Source organism: Canis lupus, chromosome 3 (assembly GCF_011100685.1).
Source record: "Canis lupus familiaris isolate Mischka breed German Shepherd chromosome 3, alternate assembly UU_Cfam_GSD_1.0, whole genome shotgun sequence".
NCBI classification, from domain to species: domain Eukaryota; kingdom Metazoa; phylum Chordata; class Mammalia; order Carnivora; family Canidae; genus Canis; species Canis lupus.
The window spans coordinates 11,511,373-11,533,140 of record NC_049224.1 but is presented as its reverse complement, the minus strand read 5'-3'; the positions used below and the strand labels follow the sequence as shown (position 1 = coordinate 11,533,140).

At 37.6% G+C, this 21,768-nt stretch overlaps 2 long non-coding RNA genes across 4 annotated transcripts in view; one reads left to right on the top strand and one right to left on the bottom strand.

Moving 5' to 3' along the window:
• The window catches only part of LOC111095122, a 55,597-nt gene extending 54,739 nt beyond the window's left edge, over positions 1 to 858 (bottom strand). Inside the window, exons 1-2 of one of the 3 annotated variants that reach the window (XR_005356624.1) lie at positions 679 to 858; positions 6 to 39 (exon numbers count right to left, since the gene is read on the bottom strand). This is a non-coding gene — a long non-coding RNA (uncharacterized LOC111095122). The other 2 variants (XR_005356622.1, XR_005356621.1) reach the window with 2 other exon arrangements.
• The window catches only part of LOC119871074, a 246,458-nt gene that overhangs the window by 189,229 nt on the left and 35,461 nt on the right, over positions 1 to 21,768 (top strand). Inside the window, exon 3 of the long non-coding RNA XR_005356620.1 lies at positions 17,072 to 17,181. This is a non-coding gene — a long non-coding RNA (uncharacterized LOC119871074). The remainder of the gene's footprint in view (positions 1 to 17,071; positions 17,182 to 21,768) is intronic.

Here is a 21,768-nt window from a genome sequence, read left to right as displayed (position 1 = left end):
CTCACCTTGTCGGGCTCCTCTGCATGGTGAGAATCCTGTCTTTTGAAGTCAGAAAACATAATTAAAAAAAGACAGATCCCACTCTACCTTCAATTCAGAAAACTCTGGAGGCAGATGCCCTGGCTGGATCTTGTGCTTTTTTTCACCAAGCATTGTGGTCAAGAGGATGGAGCTGGTGCTCGTCTCCATGGCCACAGGGGCAGAGGACTATGATAGGCAAGCCAAAATGCCTGGAAAGGTAGCAGGTCAGGATTTTTTACGTAAAAGAAGGTGGAGGTACTATATGCAGAAAGTGTGCAGAGATTTTATAGAGACAGAAATAGCAAATGTCCACTATGGTTTAGCAGTTAAGTGGAAACTGACAAGGGCATGAACTAATTTGGGAGATTGTTGGTTAAAGAACAGAACTAGGAGATATTCAGGAGGAAAATTGATAGGACTTGGCAAGTGGCCAGTAGGATTGTGAGTAACCAGTTTTGAACCAGATGGTATAGCATTTAAATTTTCTGTCAGGAATAGAAAGTGTGTAAATAGGAGAAAACTCATCACAAAATGTAGATGTGCCTGGAGTTTTGTTTAGCAGATATTGCCACTAAAAGAAAATTTTAGGGGGAGGTGAGAAAGAGAGAGAAATTAGAAATCGCCTCTATTTATCTGTTAGAGAATGGTACCATTTACCTGAATGGGAAAAAAACAATCATCGGGAAAGGTGGTCTATTCTGTTCTCGTCATGACTGGAACATTTATTAGAAGTCTGATGCATCATCACAAAAAGGGATAAAAGGAATTCATGCCAAACTGTCATCCCACGAGGTATACTGATTGAGCAGTTTCAGAGCAAGATAAGCCTGAATTTGGGCTCAGAGCCCAGAGGACTCTAAGCAAGTTGACTGTCCACTAATTCTTCAAATATAAAATGGGAAGAATTGTAACACCCACATCATACATAATGTACCTACGTGGTCTGCAAAGAACTCAGTAATAAATAAAGAACTCAGTAAATGCAAGTTCCCTTCTGACTAGCACCCAAAGGAAGTAAAGACTAAGTACTAATTCAGGTGCTTGGAGGCAACACCCTTCAGAACTGGGGCCTATTCTCCAGAATAGAATCAGCAACTGAAATAGATTAGTGCATCCCCAGCACCTAGAATACATGAGTCCAGGGACCAAGGTGTGCAAATAGGGTAGCCCCTTAAGCCATCACTCAGAGTGAACCAGTTGCACAAGGTCTGCTTCTCATCCCTGAAAATGTGAGTTCTACTAAATAAGACGTTCTGGTTCTCAAAGGGACAGTGCTTCCACAGCCACAAGACTTCCGCCACAAGACTTCTACTGACTTGAAGACATGACTGCCACCTCTTCTTATGGCTGCCTGTGCCAGTGGGAAAAGGGGGAAAAAAAAAAAAACAGTTCCTGCATAACATCATTGTTAATAGCTACCAAGCTTCCAGACTGTCGTAAAGAACTAGAGTTTCTGTAACATGATGAGAATGAACTACTTGTGGAACCAGGGGGATTCAGGGTGGTACTTGGTGCTTAAGTGCTCAGTGATAAACGTCAAGTAGGAAATTACAGCTTTCCACCCAATGAAGGTAAAGCACACAAAGGCTCTGATGCCTTGTGGATGAAGGAGGGTCTGTGTCTTCCCAACTAGGTCAACGACCTAGACCAGTTGAAGAGCTAGGTGTGAATGACAGAAATCTAAGAGAACTAGTGGAGGATAAAAATAATGAATAACAACTACAGTCAGAAAACTGTGTGACCGGAATCATAGAAGGTTATACACAGATGCACACACAAGTGACCTGCCACAAGTCTTTTATAGAGGTCATAGCTGGTTCTACCACTGAAGATTCTTGGCTGATTAGATTCAATGGAGAACATGACCAGATATGAGCAATTCAAGGGGTAGACACCTTGGTGCCCCATCTCACATCCTCTTAGCCACTTTTTACTCCAGCCATTGCTGCAGCAAGGAGCTTTGCATAGGTGTAACCTGGACATCTCACCTCAGCTGTCCAACCCATCTCTTGCTTTCTGCCCCAGGGCTTCCCCTAACTCTGTGGTATAGAATAGATGCTATAGGACCACTGGTAATCATATATATACAATCCGTATGCAAAGAAATTAATACCACATAGGACAACTCTTCCAATGAGGGAAGAGAGCTTGTCAATGATATCTGCTATATTCTGTCCCTGGTGGAATAAGGGGTAAGGTCTGTGATGTAATCCATATAGCTCCTCAGAATATCAAGGATCAAGCAGAGTTGATCACAGCACTGTTCAACTAAATTTGTTTTTTAAGCGTTTATCTATTTATTCATGAGAGACCCACAGAGAGAGAGGCAGAGACATAGGCAGAGGGAGAAGCAGGCTCCCTGTGGGAGGCTGATGCGGGACGCGATCCCAGGGCCCAGGATTATGACCTGAGCCACCCAGGCACCCCAAGAACACACCATTTTGAATTGCCTTTGGCTTTCTTTCTTTCCATTTCATTTACCCCTGTCCTAACCCCTATACCCTTAGATCACCTCCCCAAATAAATAAGCACTTCTCTCTAGCTCTCCTTCCTAATGACTCAGGCTCAGACTCAACATTTCCTCTAATCCCCTTCCTACTCCCTATAGATTATTTTTGCCAGGTCTGTGCATTACTATCTGGAATGTTGCTTGCAGATATTTTTAAACATAGCATGATGCGGTGTGCGATTTGTAATGATTATATAATGAACTTGACCCTCATACCTTCCAGTAACACATGAAACATGGCACAAAAAGTTCTTTATTTTGGATGACAAATTTTGTGACATTTAACATGAGATGTTCTTCGTTCAAGCTGAGCAACTTAAGTAGAAATTTTCCTTTAAAGGATGTTTTTGGATTACAGATTTTGAAATTGCTCTGAAACATAGTGATTGAACATTGGCCTCTGATCACTCAACGAAAGATTGGTACTCTGCAATGAATTCTCAATCATCCATATTAATTCACATGCTACTGAGAGGCTCCCTTTTAAGTCTTTGAAGTATAACAGGTATTATCTCCAGATTATTAATGTTCAAGAGAGCTCACTGTTTGCCAGTCTGTGGGCTTAATCTTACACAAATATTATTTTAATATCTGTTAATCCTTTAAGTTGAACGATTTTTTTTTCTTTTCAGCAGCAAAAATAAATTTACTCTTGTTCCTGCGATAATGGATAACTGTTTCCCTAGACGAGGATTTGGGGAAAGGCTGATATGGTGGTGCCAGGCTACTTGCATTGTTCATGCAAAAGCTTGAGGTGCACACAATATGTTGGCTTTGTATAAAGATAGAGGCTTAGGAACTGGAAGGTGTGAAATGTCTTTCCTCAGTGTTGTTTGCTCACATCCTGGAGAGACCCACAAGGCTGATAAAGCTGAGCAACCATTCATTGGGGGGTTTGTACAGGTTTCTGTGTGGGAACACTGCAAACTCAGCATGGCAATGAAAGGATGTTACAAGATCTCCTGAGAGAAGTCTCAAAGCACTTCCTGAGAGCATGCCAAAGGGAACCACTGAAGAAAAGAACTGTGGATTATGCACAGTGGATGAAAATTCAAGACCCTTGAGTCAATTCCCATTAAGTACACTTGCCCTTCTCTTGTTTGGCCACCCCCTAGAGGCATCAATTGTTTGCACCCCAAGGTAGAAGATTTCCCACTTTCCTGAACAAGAGGTCTTTGGAGAACTTAACAGAGATTTTCCTTTTACTTCCATGGCTTTAGCTCTTCCTAAATTGTACATCTTTATTTCAGTTATTTTGAAAATGGGAAAATAAAAGAGCAAACTACAAAAAGAACTATGAAGGTGCCAGCTAAATTCAAAACAACTTACTATTGCAGTTTCCTCAACTAAAAAGCCTCAATACCTTGAAATTAGGGAGACTTTACTCTTTCCAAGTAGAGCTATGGTTGGAGAAATTTGTGTAATCCCTCTGGATAAATTGAGAAGTGGAACTGAGAAGACAACTGCAGGGATGTCAGAACTCCAAAATCAGGAATGACCCAATCTGACTCATAAGTGATGAGAAGTTCCGATTGAAATCCTTTCCTAATAGCGATGCCAGCTTTTTAGAATCTATTCTTAAGTGAGTCATTATTTGGGAAGTAAAGCAGTCACCATGGTGATCTTTAAGAGAGTTCTCAATATGCTTAATGGAAAGTTTGCCCTTCTAAAATGACTTAAGACAATAGATTTTTCAAATTGCTGTGAAATCTAGAGAATGCTTGAACATGGGCCTTTGCATCTTAGTGCTAAAATCTATTTAATGAATTGTTGAAACACTGGTACCAGATTATGATTTCCTAATGTTTTCTTTCCCCAAAAATTCTCGAGAATATATGAAAGTCAAACTTAAACCAGTTTATGTGTGATATATTATTTGGAACTCTATAATTGTACTTTTGCTTTTATTACTATTATTATTACAGGTAATAATACTAATTATCACTAATATTATTTCTCCCTGGACATAAAACAATTTACCAATAGGCAAGCTAAGGGCCAATTTATGCCCAGCAAAAAAGGGAAAAAGTGTAGACTCTACAGTTTACTACTTGTTTATTTTTAGAGAAAGAATGCAATGAAAATTTAGGGCAACTGAGTTTTAAACACATCTTCATGTGGCTTTGTTGTTTGATAAGTCTGATTAGTTTTAAAGCGAAATTGGCCTTGGAGGAATACAAAATCTCTTTGTATATTTAGGGGAAAAAATCAGTACCCTTCATGATTTATCCAGTGCATGGGCCATACAGGTAAAACATAATGTTAGACTAATCATTGTGTTTTGTTCATATTTGGCTCCTTCTTGGAAATTTGGGAATACAAATAAGTAGGGGATAAGATCAAGTTATTAGAGTAAGTTCATATGGAAACAATCTTGAAAATTCATTCATTCATTCAAAATACAGAACACCTACTATGTGCCAGAGCATGATTTAATAGTGATTTTGTCAAAACATTTCTAATTCCTCCTGGCACTTTTTTTAAGCACATGGCACAGAAGCTTACACAATGTAAATCCTCAGTTAGAATTGAATGAATGAATGAATGAATGAATGTGACAAAGAGAACAGTGGATCTTTTTATGCCTTGTAGAGAGTAAAACCAACAGAGACGGCACTGTTTCCTAAAGGATAGTATTGTTTACCTAACGTTTCAGTTTTTATTTAATTTTTATTATATGTGATATTATATATTATATACATTATATACTTTAGCCTGTATATTACCTAATCTTTATTTTATTTAATTATTTAGATTTTATTCTGAAATCAAATGAAATTATTTTATTAATGCTGAAAGTGTATGAGGTAAATAGAATTAACATCCCTAAAAAAAAAAAAAAAAGAATTAACATGCCTAGAACGGGCTAAAGACATGATTACAGGCTTTGATTATAAGTTGTTGTGTTAGGAAACGTTATGGACTTATGACATATTTGAATCCACATAAGTCAGGGAACCCTGGGTGGTGCAGCGGTTTGGCGCCTGCCTTTGGCCCAGGGCGCGATCCTGGAGACCCGGGATCGAATCCCACATCGGGCTCCCGGTGCATGGAGCCTGCTTCTCCCTCTGCCTGTGTCTCTGCCTCTCTCTCTCTCTGTGACTATCATAAATAAATAAAAACACACACTTGCACATCGAGACTCTCTATTTTTTTAAATGTAAAGGTGGTGTTGACTCAACTTTTTTTTTCTGGTTTCCCTTTTGTATTTCATCCTTGGAGACTCTCAGCCACTATCTTTTCTTGCTTGCTTGCTTTGATTTCACTTTCTTCCTCTCATCTTTGGAACTTATTTGTTCATTCTTCATGTCTTGACTCCACCTCATCATATTTTCCTCACTTCATCCAAAATGGATTAAAGCTCTCATAACATCTTTATGATCAAGTGTTGTTGCATCAAATATTCCTTATTTGTATACATAGAATTTCCTTTCAGTGGATTTGATCAAGCAAGGTGGTCTTTAAAACTTTATATTATGTTTCACAATCAAGTCTTGAATTTTTCAGTTAATCTTGACAGACAGAAATCCCATTCGTATCTTAATACTCAATGTGAAAGTATTATATTACTAATAATTTTGCACCTGAGCATACTATATTAGTATTGAATCACACAACTGAAGTATGAAATCCTATTAAAGCTTGTTTTCCCTTCATTACACAAAAGGCAGCATTGACAGCGTATTTTGTCAACATTGAATACTGTGGACAAAAAGTACTAAATTACCTTTTTAATCCATGACATCACCTTGAATAACACAGTGTTCAGAATTCATCTAGATATTATGGGGAAATAGTAGAATGCTGTGAACAATGTATATTAGTGAGTAACTAGTGGCTGAAGTTTCAGGTGGCGGCTGTAACTAGAAAAGCTTTTCTCCTGCTGTCCATAATACAGTGATTGAAACTCTCTCTTTCAACTGCAGACCTCCCACCCTCACTTTAGCAGTCTGTGAAATTTCCTTTGCATCATTGAAACGCACTCTAAATGGGGTTTTCTTTGAAGACCACCCAGAAGTTATAGCTGGCGTAAAATGCAGCTGATTGGTACAATTTGCATTCATAGTTAGGCCAGAGTGGAACTAGGCTTATGTGGCTTTACTTAAAATTACCTATTTCCTGAAGGTCAAAATGACAAGAAGAGCTGAGAGATCCCTCAGCTTTCTCTCTCCAAATTCTCTCTAAAGTTATGATAGCCACATAATTTATCAACCCAAGCTGGAACACTTTCCAGAATAAAACAGGGTGCTACTCATAATTATACTCCAAGCAAACTGAGTCTGTCAGGGCAAGAAACAGGGCAGTAGGGGTATCCCTGAAAGATCAACAGTCATAGACCCCTTTGTCCTCAATGAACTGACACCAGTTTACTGGCCATCACCAAGTCATTGACATTTCACTGGTAACACACACTATTCCATATTTCTGTGGTTTACAGATGCTGAGTAATTGTTATTAGCATATGATTGCAACCTATCTTAGTCTATGTTTCCCAAGCCATAATTTCGTTAAAAATGTATAATACAAACATTTTTAATACATCTTAATTTCCGACTACTTTTTTCCATAGCAGAGCACTTTTGGCTATATATATAAACCCTACAACATTAATTAAGAATAAATTCTTTCTCACATTTTTCTCTTTCCACTTGTATATAAAGCTATGGCTAGGAAATACCATGAATTAACCATAGCTTTAAAAAAAAATCTCTTTCCTCTCTCTATCTTTTGCCTTCTTTTACAATGTCTCTTCAAACACCTTATATGTTGGTGTTTTGTTGTTTCTTTGTTTGTCTTACAAGCCAGAGGGAATTAAATTATTAATGAATCAGTTTAAAATGTCAACAGAGAATTATCTTCCTTCCTCTTCATTGACTCTGTGTCTTTTCAAACCTCATCATCCAAAATATTTTTGCATACTTCATTTTCTCTTGTCTGGAATGAAATAATTGGACTTGAGTTTGACACTAACGTAATGTAATTTTAACACAGAAATAAATAGAAATTGTTAGCAGTACAGGAAGCTGTTTTCTTGTGATAATACGCTGCTGTAAGAAAACCATAAGCATTGTGCTATTGAGACACGTTAATCGATCAAATCTTTATTGAGCAACCCATATGTCAGCTGACCTGATGACGGAGGGTATTGTGGCCTGACCAGGGTGGGTAGGATATCACATGGCAAGGTGGCCAGTTACAGAATGTCAGCGCAAGGGTGGAATGAGGAAAGCCTCTGCATGTGGGAGGAGCTGGAAAGGAAGATTGATTATTGATTGATTATATACAAGGGACATTGGTCTAATAATTTTAATGACAATGAGAACCAAGTTTCTCAGTGTTAGGGAGGGAAGTTACAACAAGAAAAATGAGAAATCTAGAGAGAAGCCTTGAGTTTGATTTGGAATTGGAGGTATCAATATAAACCTATGGTTTTAAATATATACATATAGATTTTGAAGTAAAGATAAAAATGTACTTATTGCAGGATGCCTGGGTGGCTCAGTCGGCTAAGCATCCAACCCTTGATGCAGCTCAAGTCATGAGATCAAGCCTGGTGTCAGGCACCATCCTCAGCTTAAGATTCTCCCTCTGCCTCTCCTTCTGCTCCTCCTCCTGCTCGAGAGCACCCTCCCTCTCTAAGATAAACTTTTTTTTAAAAAAATGTACTTACTAAACTCTAACTCTGTCCACTGAGACACAAGCAGCAGCATCCCATGTCAGGTCTTGGTTTCTAAAAACCATGGTGCACTAAAAGGAATAAAGACTCCTTGCAGAAAGGACTGATTCCTGGCCTCGACAGCTAGAAAGGATCCCTCTAACCTCCGACTCTTCATGGAGCTTTTTGCTAATGCTGTGATAATAATGATGCCTACTTTCTGCTACAGGTATTTGCATACCCATTTCCCCCAAGGCATAAACCATGTCATTTAGATCTTTTACATCTTTCTGAATGCTTTAGAGCTCAGGGCTTCTTGAACAAAATAGGTTCCCAATAAATGACAGTGGAAGGAAGGAAAGTAGAAAAGGAGGAAGGAAGGAAGAAAGGGAGACGCCTGGGTAGTTCAGTGGTTGAGCGTCTGCCTTTGGCTCAGGTCATGATCCTGGGGTCCTGGAGTGGAGTCCCACATCGGGCTCCTCAAAGAGAGCCTGCTTCTCCCTCTCTGCCTATGTCTCTGCCAATCTCTCTCTCTCTTTCTCTCCTTCTCTCTCTCTGTCTCTAATGAATAAATAAATAAAATCTTAAAAAAAAAAAAAAGGAGGGAAGGAAGGGGAGTTTTCCAGATTTATATATTTTAAAAATATGTATTTAATAAAATGTATTCAACAAAGTTCTTCTCATACATTGGATATTGCAATAGAAATAAATTATTGCCAAAAATATGACATACCATAGCATGGGACAACAGTTTCCAACTAGTACATCAGGCTCTTCAGTTATATCTTGAAGGCTTACCTGGTTGATCTCCAGTCACACACCGTTCTTGGTATCATTTGACAATAGACAGAGAACCCACAAAGGTACCTTTTACACTATTTTATTGAAAAATTTCACTACCTGCTTTCCCACTTGCCCAACCTTCTAGCACGGTTTTCCCTTTTTATCCCCCTGAAAAGAGATTTCAAATCTTCATGGAAATAAAAATTAGCACTTCTCAAAATCTTTGAGAAAGTCTAGTATAGATTGGGTCTTAGATATACCCATGCATTATTCCTTTGATTAAAAAACAATGAAGATAAGTAGCACCAGGCTAATCACAAACGGCACGGTTTTCCCTTTTATTTGCTACTTTATGCTTGTGACAATACGCTGCTGCAAGATTACTTCTTAATCACAGTTTTATTCAATACAATGACCACAAAGCATTCAAACAAAATTGTATTATATCAGGTATAACTTTTATTTCTGGAATACTGAGTACAGGTGCTACATGAACTTCCAGTCACTTTTAAGAAACGTTTGTATTTCCTTCTGATGTACAATAAGATGATCCATTTTGCCCAAGTTTCTATAAAATTGTCTGCAGAAAATATTGGGCAAGAAGTTTAATGTCCATAATCTATGGGTTAAAAACCAAATAAATGGAAATTTGATAGACCTTATGATATTATAGTTATATCTCTGGCTTCAGGCCATGTTTGTAAAATGTTGATCTAAGAGACATTGGGTATTACAAACTCCTTATTTTATAATTGGAGAAGCTGAGAAATGGCAAGTTTCATCATCACAAAAATAATTTAGTGCAAAGTCTAAGTGTGCCCATTATTCTTTCCACTATGTTACATATTTGGTTTCATACTGGTTTTACATGTGCTATTTTTATGTAGCACATGTGAATCTTTTCATTTTGATGGCAGCTATACCTCATAAACAAATAGCACAGAGAAATGCATCATAACACAACAAAAATTGATTTAGATTCATGGTCACTTGAAAATTCTTCGTCAACATAAAAAATCAGGACTGACTTGTACCTACTATATATAGATTATTTTACATGTAGAAGGTCTTCAATAAATACATAATAATTTGACTTTCCTGTTTAACTTGAAGCAATCATTATATCTTCATGGTTGATATCATTTGGTTAAAGCTGCAACAGAAAAATTATTCAAAGCTTTCAACTTCTAAATATTTTATGAAATGATCAATATACTTTTTGTGGTGAAATATAGAAGGCAATGACAATCTGACTTACCAATGAACAATTTTACATTTTACTTTAATTATCACTCACAAATCTTTAATTACAAGTAGAAGGAAGAAATAATTGCCAGCACTTTCCTTTTGATTGTCTTGTGTAATTTAAATCAATGTTAATAATTAAGTTATATTTTAGAAATGTAAAACATCTTGGAAAAGACAGTCATCAAAAAATATCTTGCAAAAATGCTTTGTCAAGCACTTTGAGATGTAATTGATACTGTCCTCTCTGCCTACTACCCTCATTCCTGTTGCCCCATGGAGGGTTTAATAAAATTATGGAGACAACCAATTTCTGCAGAATTTCCTATGTATCTATCTACTCAGCTACCAGAATTATGTGGCTAACTTAAGGCCACAAACATGATGTAAAAATTTAAATCATGAGGTTGTCCTGAGGACTTCTCTTCAACTACATAAAATGGAACAATATATCCTTTTATTTAAATAATAGAAACATTGGGATGCCTGGGTGGCTCAGCAGTTGAGCATCTGCCTTTGGCTCAGGATGTGATCCTGGGGTCCCAGGATCGAGTACCATGTTGGGATACCTGCATGGAGTCTGCTTATCTCTCTGCCTCTCTTTCTGTCTCTCTCTCTCTCTCTCTCTCTCTCTGTCTCTCACGAATAAATATATAAAATCTTTAAAAATAATAATAATAATAGAAAAATCATACAGATATGCAACTATTTTGCATCAGTTTCTCGTTTCTACATAAACGAATTTGAAGCTTTTTGCCTTGAAATTGTCTGTTTTTATGTGCTTATTGTGATATACCTGATTCTAAGCCCAGTGTCTAGCACAGAATAAACATAAAAGACAATTGATAAAATAATGATGAATGTTTATTTCAGCATTTATAATCCTCTTGATATTAGAATATGTGTATCAGCATTTGAGTACTGGACAGTACTGGACAGATGGATGAAATGGTAGATGTTTGGGTAGATAATTTATATATCACTGATCTTTGAAAATATGTGAGGCATCAAACTTCTATTTGTAATTAATTAGCTCCCATAGTTTAAGTGAGTTCAACAATAATTTCACACTACTGATAAATATTTTAAGCTCCAGCCTTCTTTTTTTGTCGTTGCTGTTTTTTAAAGATCGTATTTATTTATTCATGAGAGACACAGAGAGAGGCAGAGACATGGGCAGAGGGAGAAGCAGGGTCCCTGCGGGGAGCCTGATGCAGGGCTTGGTCCTTGGGCCCTGGGATCACACTCTGAGCCAAAGGCAGATGCTTAACCACTGAGCCGCTCAGGAGTCCCAAGCTCCAGCCTTCTTATTTTAAGCGTTAGTAAAATTTCAGTGCAATAAATAAGGTGTACAATTTGATGGAGGGGGTTCATTGTACTAGTATTTGATTTGGACTCCCAATTGGCTTATGGTCTTCAATATTACATTTCTATTATTATATTTATAATAATATGAATATTATATTTAAATAGTACACTTAGATATTAAAATGGTAGCATACCTAACATGTCTTGGAAAAAGTTCAAATAAGGAAAATTGATTTTGAATATTAATTCCCATTCTATTAGTAGCATACCAGATGATCCTGAATGAATTAGTTTGTTTCTTGCTGTTGGCTGGTACCATTTTGGAGTCCACTTGTATGACACTGTAAGAAATAGACAAGCCTGTCTTATTTATTTGTCATAACCACATGTATATTAAATCAGAGAGCTAAAAGATAATAAAAAATTCTGACAAACACTGATATTCATGTTTTCTTAATCTTAGGGTCATGGATGATTTTCTTATTTCAACCATTTTTATTTAAAGTCCTTAAAAATGTATTAACATTCATGTTACCTTAGTCAATAGAATGTAATAAATATCATATAATGTTTCTTTTGATTTTGTATGTGCCAGGCCATCAGGCTCATCTCTGTCGACATCAATGATTTAGAAGAGGTAGACATAAAAAAAAAAAAAAAGGTAGACATGTACTGATCATATAAAAGTACTGGACATGTAAAGAGCAAGATACATTCTAGGTTGATGTTTTAAATTTAGCTTTCTAATAGAAGCTTTCTTGAGTTGATTCTTTTCCAGAAAAGACAGTTACACTTTTAAATGCCAATTCATTAAGAATCCTGGCTAGATAAAACCAATCAATGTCTTATTAGAAAAAACTCTAAGTATGATTAAACCTGTGTTATTTTAGTTCCATTTCCCTTTAGTTTTGTAATAAGTTAAAGTAACTATAATTAACTAGGTAGGATCTATAAAGACTTCTAAACTCAAATGGAATTTAACCCTGGATATTTCTCAGGCTATAAATAAAAAATTATTCTTTTCTTAAAGCTCTTATTTATTTATTTGAAAGAGAGAGAGTCCAAATGGAATTAGGGGCAGAGGAGAGAGGGGACTGACAAACAGACTCCCCACTGAGCATACAGCCTGACGTGGGGCTCCATCCAAGGACCCCGAGATCATGACCTGAGCTGAAGTCAGATGCTTAACCCTCTGAGCCACCCAGGTACCCCAAGTGAAAAAATAATTCTATGGGAAAAAAAATGTTGACGAACCAGCCTATTTCTTCAAAGAGAGGGTATCTATTAGAAAATATTAGGCAGCAAAGTATATGTGGCAAGCATCTAAAGCATGCCTAGTTATAATTTTTAGTATTCTGGGTATGGCATAATTTTATCCAAGTCAAGATATAATTAGTAAATTTATTTTTCACACTATAGAAAAGAAAAAGGGAAATCTCTGGTTAACATTTCGAATCAACATTCAAATACATCTTCCAGTACCACTTGTTTTTTTCTGGATCATTTCTCTTCCCCTTACACGTGCATGGCTCAGCTTGATCGCAAATGGTCTTGAAATCAAGGACTTCTGCACACTAAGAAAGCAAAACTGGGCCTTTGGTCACAAGTATTCACACTCACAACAGGGAGAGACTAAAAGAGAAGGGTCACATAGCTGCAGAGGGAAAAGATTTTTGTGATTCCAAAAATACGTTGAAGAAATTGAAATAAAATCACCTGATTCTGTTTTTCAGGGTTTTAGTTATCATCCTAAGATCAGTACTGAAAAATTATTGAACTGAAAGCATTTTTAATGCATTTTTATCGTTAATTCATGTTGAACCACCTGAGAGAAATTCCTCAGAATTATCTCCTTTCCTGCTTGCCCAGGAAATACCAGGGTTGAAGAAAAATCAACTTCATCAATAAACATATGCATGCATGTGCCAACATAAAGGTGGCAAACTATTCGATTCTCTCAAATCTGTACAAAAACAACAAAGTTAGCAGCATACTGAGCTTCCTAGCAGTCTGAGTTTCCCACACTGGGGTTCTTTTACTGACAAGAAGCTATGATTTGTGTTACCAAAAAATGTCAGCTCCTAATTCAGACGAAGCTGAGATGAATTATACATAGGTCATTAGAAGCGGTGTGGTCGACCCTGAAAGGGATCTCCACAAAATTCAACCACTGACATGCTGAGTGCTTTGAATAAATCAATCATTAGCCATCTGCCTCAATTTAAGCATTCAAAAAAATGGGAGTATGCAGAGAACCAATTATTAATGTATGCCTGTAAATTATTTTGAGCTTCTTTTAGTAAAAACATCAAACAAAAATAAAATATTCCTGTTCATCTACAATAACCATTTTTAAATTTTCTTTTGGTCTAATATACGTTTCTCCTACGTTGTTACCGGTTCCCTAAGTCGCTGTTGCCCAGCTGTTCCTGAACAATTTATTTTCTAAATGATCACTTCTAATGATTTTTTGGTCATCTCTTATAGGATATTGTGTATCATTTCCCCCCTAGAAAGGTAACAAAAAAGAAGTAGGGGATTGGGAAGTGGGAGCAGGTGGGGGGTGGTCTGTATCATTATAACATTTATGTCAAGCAGCAGGGAAGTCCCAGTTAAGGAGGGCACAATTACTTCTCTTTTTAAGAAATCGTACACTTTTACAGAGAGATCTAGGCACAGGCTAGAACTGGGACTAGGAACAGAAAAAAAAAATGACACAGAACACCATATAACCATGAGACAGACTGTGGTAGATATTTCTGCTAAGAATCCAAATAGCCAAGTGTTACAGAGTTCTTAAATCCTAAGTGGAGGACCCACTAAGCTACAATGACAGTTACATGAAATCTAAAATCCTGAAAGTAGTAAAACCAAAGAGAATCAAAGTCACTGTCAAAAGCAGTGGTACTGAGAACGCCAGGAATTGTAGACTCGCATGAACGCAAGTATCTTACAAACACATTCTACTGGTAACAAAGAAGGGCAACTAAGAAAAAATGTGATCTGTTCTATAAAAATTCATCGTCTCCCCTGAGAAAGCATCTGAAAGGCATATTCATTTATATTGTTTCAATCTATCATAACCAAAAGCTCCAACTTGCCTATATCATCAAGCAAAATAAATAGGTTTTCTCATGATACAAACTGCATAGGAAGGAATATAGTGAAGACTGGCAATAATATGAGCCCACTGGAGCCCAACTCTCAACACATCCCCTCAGAGAGCTTTGAGGGAACATTTTATGAGGGAATAGAAACCATTAGAATTGACCTTGCTGAAGAAACTCCAGTAGCAAAGACTATTAAATACTAAGCCATAAGAGGGGAAACTTAGTCTGAGCCACAGAAGAAAAATAAGACAAATAAAATTCTCATAAACCAAAGTCTGCTTGTCTTGGACATTTTGCAAATGGAAAACATTATGTTATATTGAATCTTAAGCTATTTCTTTAAGGTCCACACTTTACATTTTGAATTTACACCACCAGCATTTCATAACACTAAACCAAGTCTGTTTTAACCTTTTCTTCCCTCATCCTCCTACCAACATAAAAGCCAAATAGGAAAAACCAATCTGGCCAACTATAGGTAAATTAATTTATTCTTGCCCATGTTTCAGTATGAAATGTCAGGACTGCGGAGAGAGAGAGGGAAGTGGGGGGAAAGAGAAGATCTCAAAATTAAGAGTGAACAATGGCTCCCTTTGAGGATCTGGTCCAGAATGCCCAGCAGCTGATCATTAAAGCTGCCACCCATAACTGAAAATATTGAAGTTGCCCAATTTTGAGTACTCTCATCCATAGCGAAAGCCCATGGAATGCTAGCTGTCGTTGTTTTGGCACAGGCGATATTGTTTCTTCTCCTGCCAGGCCCACACATCTCATTTGCTTCCCCCAGTTATTTTTGCAAGCCAACCAGCCCCCCTGACGGCTCTCCCTGCTGTACCTGAGGGGCAGTCCTTTTGAGATCTCCTACCTCATTTATGCGTCAGTGAGAACAAGCTAAAATGTACTGGACATTAGAAGACATTTCCTTTTGTTATTGTTGTTTTTATTGTTATTATTCTAAAGGTAATATAAAAGAGACTCTAAGGGAGGGCCTCCCCATGCAGTCAATGTGACTTAGACTACATACAACTCCAGGGGGATCCCTGGGTGGCTCAGAGGTTTAGTGCCTGCCTTGGGCCCAGGGTGTGACCTGGAGTCCTGGGATCGAGTCTCACGTCCAGCTCCCTGCACGGGGCCTGCTTCTCCCTCTGCCTGTGTCTCTGCCTCTCTCTCTCTCTCTCTGTGCCTCTCGTGAATAAATAAATAAATAAAAATCTTAAAAAAAAATAAAAAAAAAGACTACGCACAGCTCCATAGGGCGACATTCCTATGAACTATGATGTCAGTGGGGCCTCTGGAAGCTGTAAAATGCGGTGGCTCTGTTCTGTGGGCCTATTACAGTATAGGGAGTTTAATAATCGGATAAAACTGGTTCTCCTCAAACATCTTCTTAGTATTCTTCTTAAAAAGTTGTATAAATCACTCTTTTATTTTCAAGTCATACAGAGAATCTCTGTAGAATACAATGTCCATCTTCTCCCATGATACATTATTAAAAGAACTAAAGAAAAAATTTAGTTAGGAGAAAAATCTTAAATATCAAATTTTCTTTACCAAAGAGAACATTTCAGAAAGAAGGAAAGTTGTTTAGTTTGGTTTTTAGCTGTTGTATTCATTCACCAGAACTCAACAAGAGTATTCTTTATTTTAATGTGCAAATGTTTTAATCGCATTTTCTGGAAAGAACATTGTAATTCTTTGAATAGTCTTCACTAAGTTATTATGTCGAGTGGCAATTTTAATTCATCAAGCTAAATAATTTTAGGCTTAAATGGTTCTATTTACATCTACTAACATTAAAAGGACAGGAAAATGATTGCATTTTTATTAGATTTAGTTTGCCTTTTTCCCAATCATTAAATGTGGGTCAATTGTTTACAAGTGCTGTTGTAAATCTAAAAATGTCGATCTTAACGATGGTCCCTATTATCTTTGAGAAAGTAAAGGCCTTTGGGAATGATGTATCACCATTTCCTATTCCCCCAAGCAGTACTGAGAAGAAAAAAATTCACAAATATATAGAAAGTCTCATCACTATACCCCCTCATTTAAAGGATGTGTTCTGGTAAGGACGAAAGCATGAGAAGACAGGGGATTTAGAATGTCCTTCTAGATTTGAGACCCTTTGCCCCACAACAGAGAGATTGTAACACCTCAGAGGCCAAAAGAACTCCTCAAATCACTCATCTGTTTTTCTTAAAATTAAAATTAAGCAGGAGCAATTCACGTAGTGACTTACCGAAAATAATATTTAGCAAAATTGAATCAGAAAAATGGGAAAATCAGAAATATGCTACAAGGTTAATCAATGTGGTGAAAGAAAATGAGAAAGCCTATGTGGAGGTCATCTGCTTTGTTGCAATTAAATAGCACCAGAATTAACTGGAAGAATTCTGTACAAATTCAAATTCAAAATTTTTACTTTTACTTTCACCTCCACAGATGAAGAAAGCAAGGCAGAGAGACCACTGGAAAAAGAGAGATCGATGAGAGCTGTCAGAAATGAAGGCTTAGTAGAACAGCATCTGGAAGCCAAGGACATTTGCCAAGAGGTAGGGATAACCAACTGATGCCAGTGATCTCCATGGGGCACACTGGAGGGTTTTTCAGATATATCCGATGGCCCAGTACACTCCCCTGACCCGGGATCTTCTGCTGCGTGTCTCTTGCCCCAACATTCAGTCCCACTGGACTGGGGCCTGAGAAAACTCAAGCCTAGTTGACTCCCTCATGTGCCCATTGGGACTGCAGGAAGACTCCTGAATGTTTGATTCTCACAGCTTAACCAACTGCTGGCGCCTCAATCCTTGCCTCACCAGCAGAGGAAACATGCCAGCCTGATTCCTGCCTTCAGGGTTTTCCAAACAAAAAGTCAGCACGAGCCTCATTTTGCAAAGAGCTTTAATTTTCTGGATGGTTCTTTTGAGTCACTTGGCTCAAGGAAAAGGGAATGAACTACCTTCTCCCATCCTCTTTCCTCCTTCCCACGAGTGAGAAGAAAAGAAATGCCATAGTATTCTCCACCCCAAAAATTCTCTTTAAAGAACTCATTTGATAGCTCTTTTTAATACAGACTAGAGCTGAGTGATGTTCACAGACTATAGGGTCAGCCATTAAGCACATGCTGCAGAGATGTATCTAGGACATCTATTCAGATCATGAAGTACCCATCATCCGTTGGTCTCAACTTTGAGATTTAGCCGATTTTCTGAACTATCAGGATATCCAATTTACTTTACTAACCTACTTACTTTATGTTACCTAGTATTTAAAATATTTTGTTTATAACATTCGTTTGGGGCCACACATTTTGGGTTGGCCTAATTCACATTTCCTAAACTAGAATGCCTTGCTTTGCTTCAAAGATTGGGAAAAGTGACGTATCTACCTACACTTTATTCTCACGGCTGGGGGGGGGGGGGGGCATGATTTGATTCTTTTGATTCAATGGCTCGCTGAAATGTCAAACAAGAAATTTTCTTTTTTTATTAGTTAAAACAACCAATTGTTTAATTTTAATGTCATGTAACTTGAATCTTCTTCCGTAATTCTAGATTTTCTTTTAAAATGCCATAAGGGGAGTGAGATCTTTTGAGCGCCATGCTTTTCTCTCAAAACTAAACCAAAGGGTTGGCTCTGGAATGCAGGATGGATGCTCACAACCACAGACTTGCAGATAGTTTTGGAGGCAAAAAGTAGGAAGCATCAATATGCTTGTAGGGAGAACTTGAACTCTACGCAGTGTGACTTTTGGCAAGACATTCAATTTCTCGAGACCTCACATTTTAAAATACACAGTAGATATGTCATATGCCCCTCAAAACCAATGTTTCCCTCTTCTTTCCAGATACACAACTAAACTACATTTCCCAGACTCCCTTGTAATTAAATGTGGCCGTGTGGCTGAGTCATAATCAATAAAATGCGAACACAAGTGATGCGTACTTTGGAGGCCTATCCCATAGAAACACCCCAGATTCACTCTTCTACGTTCTTTCTTCTGGATGTCTAGAAAGATGACACTCAGAGAGACTTTGACAGCTCTGCTTATGGCCCCCAAACCTTTGTGCCTTCTAAGAATGTCTGATTGGCTCATTCTTTCCAAAGATATTCTTTCCAAACAATCACTGCCTGGACCACTCTCTAGCTGCCTTTACTGGTGTCACTGGTAAGTTCTTCAAGTTAGCTGGAGCTCTGTGTGAATTTCCATGGCTGCGTGGCCCTATGGTCCACTCATGCTCCTTACGGTTAGGTCAACCTCTCCACTTTTGCATGAAATGCCACACTGAATCTGTAGTGGCTGGCTTCCTGAGTGGCCACCGCAGGGCAGACCGTACAATCTAGAAGTGCTAAGGAGTTAGAGCCTTAGCACATGAAGCTTGACCACTGAGAAACATGAGATAGGAAGAGCAACCTTGGTTGGAGAAATGGCTCCACATTTAGAAAAGCCCTCTCTTCTGATTGCCTTTTCCTGTAGCATGTGTTGAAGAAAATGTCCAAAGAGGGATTTTCTACTTCTCTCCACTGCTTTCCCTCTCCTGAACCCAGCTGCCTTATGCTTTTTCTACTTCTCCATTGTAGTTGATGTACTTCTTTCCTTTTTTTTTTCTTGTTTCTAGGGTCCCACCTTCTTGTCTGGGCAACCTCTATCCCAAAGTGGCTCTATTCTAACCATGTATATTTTAGCATAGTTTCTTTCATGGAGGGAAGTATATATATTATCTTTCATGAGTTAGCTCTTTCCCTATGTTTGAAGGGTCAGTCGGTTAGCAGTAAAATGTTGGAGAATGTATCTATCTTAACAATCAGACTACTTGAAGGAAGAAGAATGTAATGACAACTCTAGGTCAATAGCTTTAAAAACATGACCCTTAAATGAATGGAAACTTCCCCTGTTGTGAGAGGGGGATGAATTTAGTTAAAAGAACAAGGACATAGATAATGTGCTATTCTGCAAAAAGAATGACTGAACTGTCCAAAAAGCACTCCAAGCCGATTTGATTCCTCACAGGTGTAGTGGTACCCTTTGCTTTCTTCCTTGGCCCTCTTTATGTCAAGCTCCTATGTTTGTTTTGTGCCCAAATTAGCAACCATCTCAACTTACTAATCATATCATTTTCAACAGATAAATTGTTTGAGTTTCCACCTTTCACCATAAAATGTGAATGTTATTTACTTGCATAGGATATTGGGAGGATCAGATATGATAATGTGCTTAGAACATACAATCTGTCACATGGTAGGTACTCAGCGTAGTATGTTGGGCCTCTCCCTTTCCAGGGTCCTCATCTCTCTGCAGGCAAGTGAAACTGTGAGTCAATGCTGAGCATAGTCAGGAAAGATAGATCATATCTGACCACAAGTTAGAAAATTAAACTATTCTTGCCATTTGTGTGTGAGGCTCCTGAGGCAGGAGAGATGCCTACTTTCTGAGTAAATGGACTGCTTACAAATGACTGCTTTGATAAGGCCAGTGCTTCTCCTAGGAAATCAAATCCTGCGTTAATGGGTTTGCCTTCTTCCTAGGTCTCACAGGGAAGTATAGAATCTGGCCTGGAAGTTTCTCTATTCCTTTAAATCACTGCAAATTTCTGTATTTATCTTTCAAAGACAAAACGGAATGCATTAAGTCAAGGAAGCAGAAAATAAAGTATACCACAACATGCTTTCTCTTCATTGACAACTGCGTGGAGATTGAAATAAAACAGAGGTAGACAATTTAGTCAAATGATAGGAGTGTGATTAATGTTTTAAGCCATTTCTAACCAAGTCAGAGAATGTATTTTACTATTTGTTAACAGATCCTAGGGTGGTTTGGTCAGTTAGTTTTGATAGTCTCCTACCAGGCTCTTTAAAAATAAACAAAAACCCACTTCTGAGGCTAGACACAAAGGATTTAAGTAAATAATAAGGTAAAAGTTAATCATTTTTGTCTTTGTATATTTTTTCTTTTTTAAATTTTTTTTCTTTTTTTTATAAATTTATTTTTTAAAGGTGTTCAATTTGCCCACATATAGTATAACACCCAGTGCTCATCCCATCAAGTGCCCCCCTCAGTGCCCATCACCCAGTCACCCCCACCCCCTGCCCACCTCCCTTTCTACCACTCGTTTCCCAGAGTTAGGAGTCTCTCATGTTCTGTCTCCCTTTCTGATATTTCTCACTCATTTTTTGTATATTTTATATCCATTTCAATCTCTGATTAGGTTCATTTCTCTTAAATACGTCACAAAGTGTCTCCATATATATAGTTCAATCTTCACTTGTAAAATGGGATCATATAGTCATTTTACCGAAAAGAGCCTCCAAAGATTCTGTGGAGTTGTCTCCACAGTCTTTTTTTTTTATATAGAAAAGTCCTAAATCAATGAGTATCTGATTTTTTCAAATAGTTAATTCCCTCATTGGTCACCTACTCTAGTATCTAATAATCCCAGTAGTGGTAAATAAAAAAAACAAACAAACAAGATTTGGATTTTTTAAATCTATATTTGTGCCCATTTTAATTCAGGTAATATCGACAAATACTTATTGTTTATATTACCATGTCCAGACAAGAATATTAGGTACCACATCCAGTTTATTCAGGTTAAGCATGGTGCTAGTGAAACCACATTTATAAAATCAAGCTCCCAAATGATCCAGTTAATATAAATCTATTATCTGGTCACAGAGCACTTACTGAATCCTGGCACTAAAAAATTAAAGATACCCTTTCCTTGGAGAAAAGGAAAACCAAGCAAGAGATTATGGCTCTGCTAGACATAAGAATCAAGGCACAAACCCTACAGAAAGTGAGCAAGTACCCTCTAAGGGAAAGACACAAGTCATCTACCAATTATCATTCCATCAACTTCTTCCCCTCCACATACCCCATAGAGAAATTCTGATCACTAATTAGGTGCCTATAATTTTAAGCCTTTTTAAGCTTTAATCAGATTAAAATTTCTTTGATTTACTGCCACATTCTAGCAGTGGTGCATGTGGTAGGACCTAGGAGCTTCATTTCTAATGCTATTAAATTTCTTACTCCTATTGACACCATTTAAACAGAGGCTTTATTACATCCTGCCTTACAGTTTACCCTAAAAACACCACATATAAATCTTTTTAAAAATAGAGTGTTCACCATTGGTGTA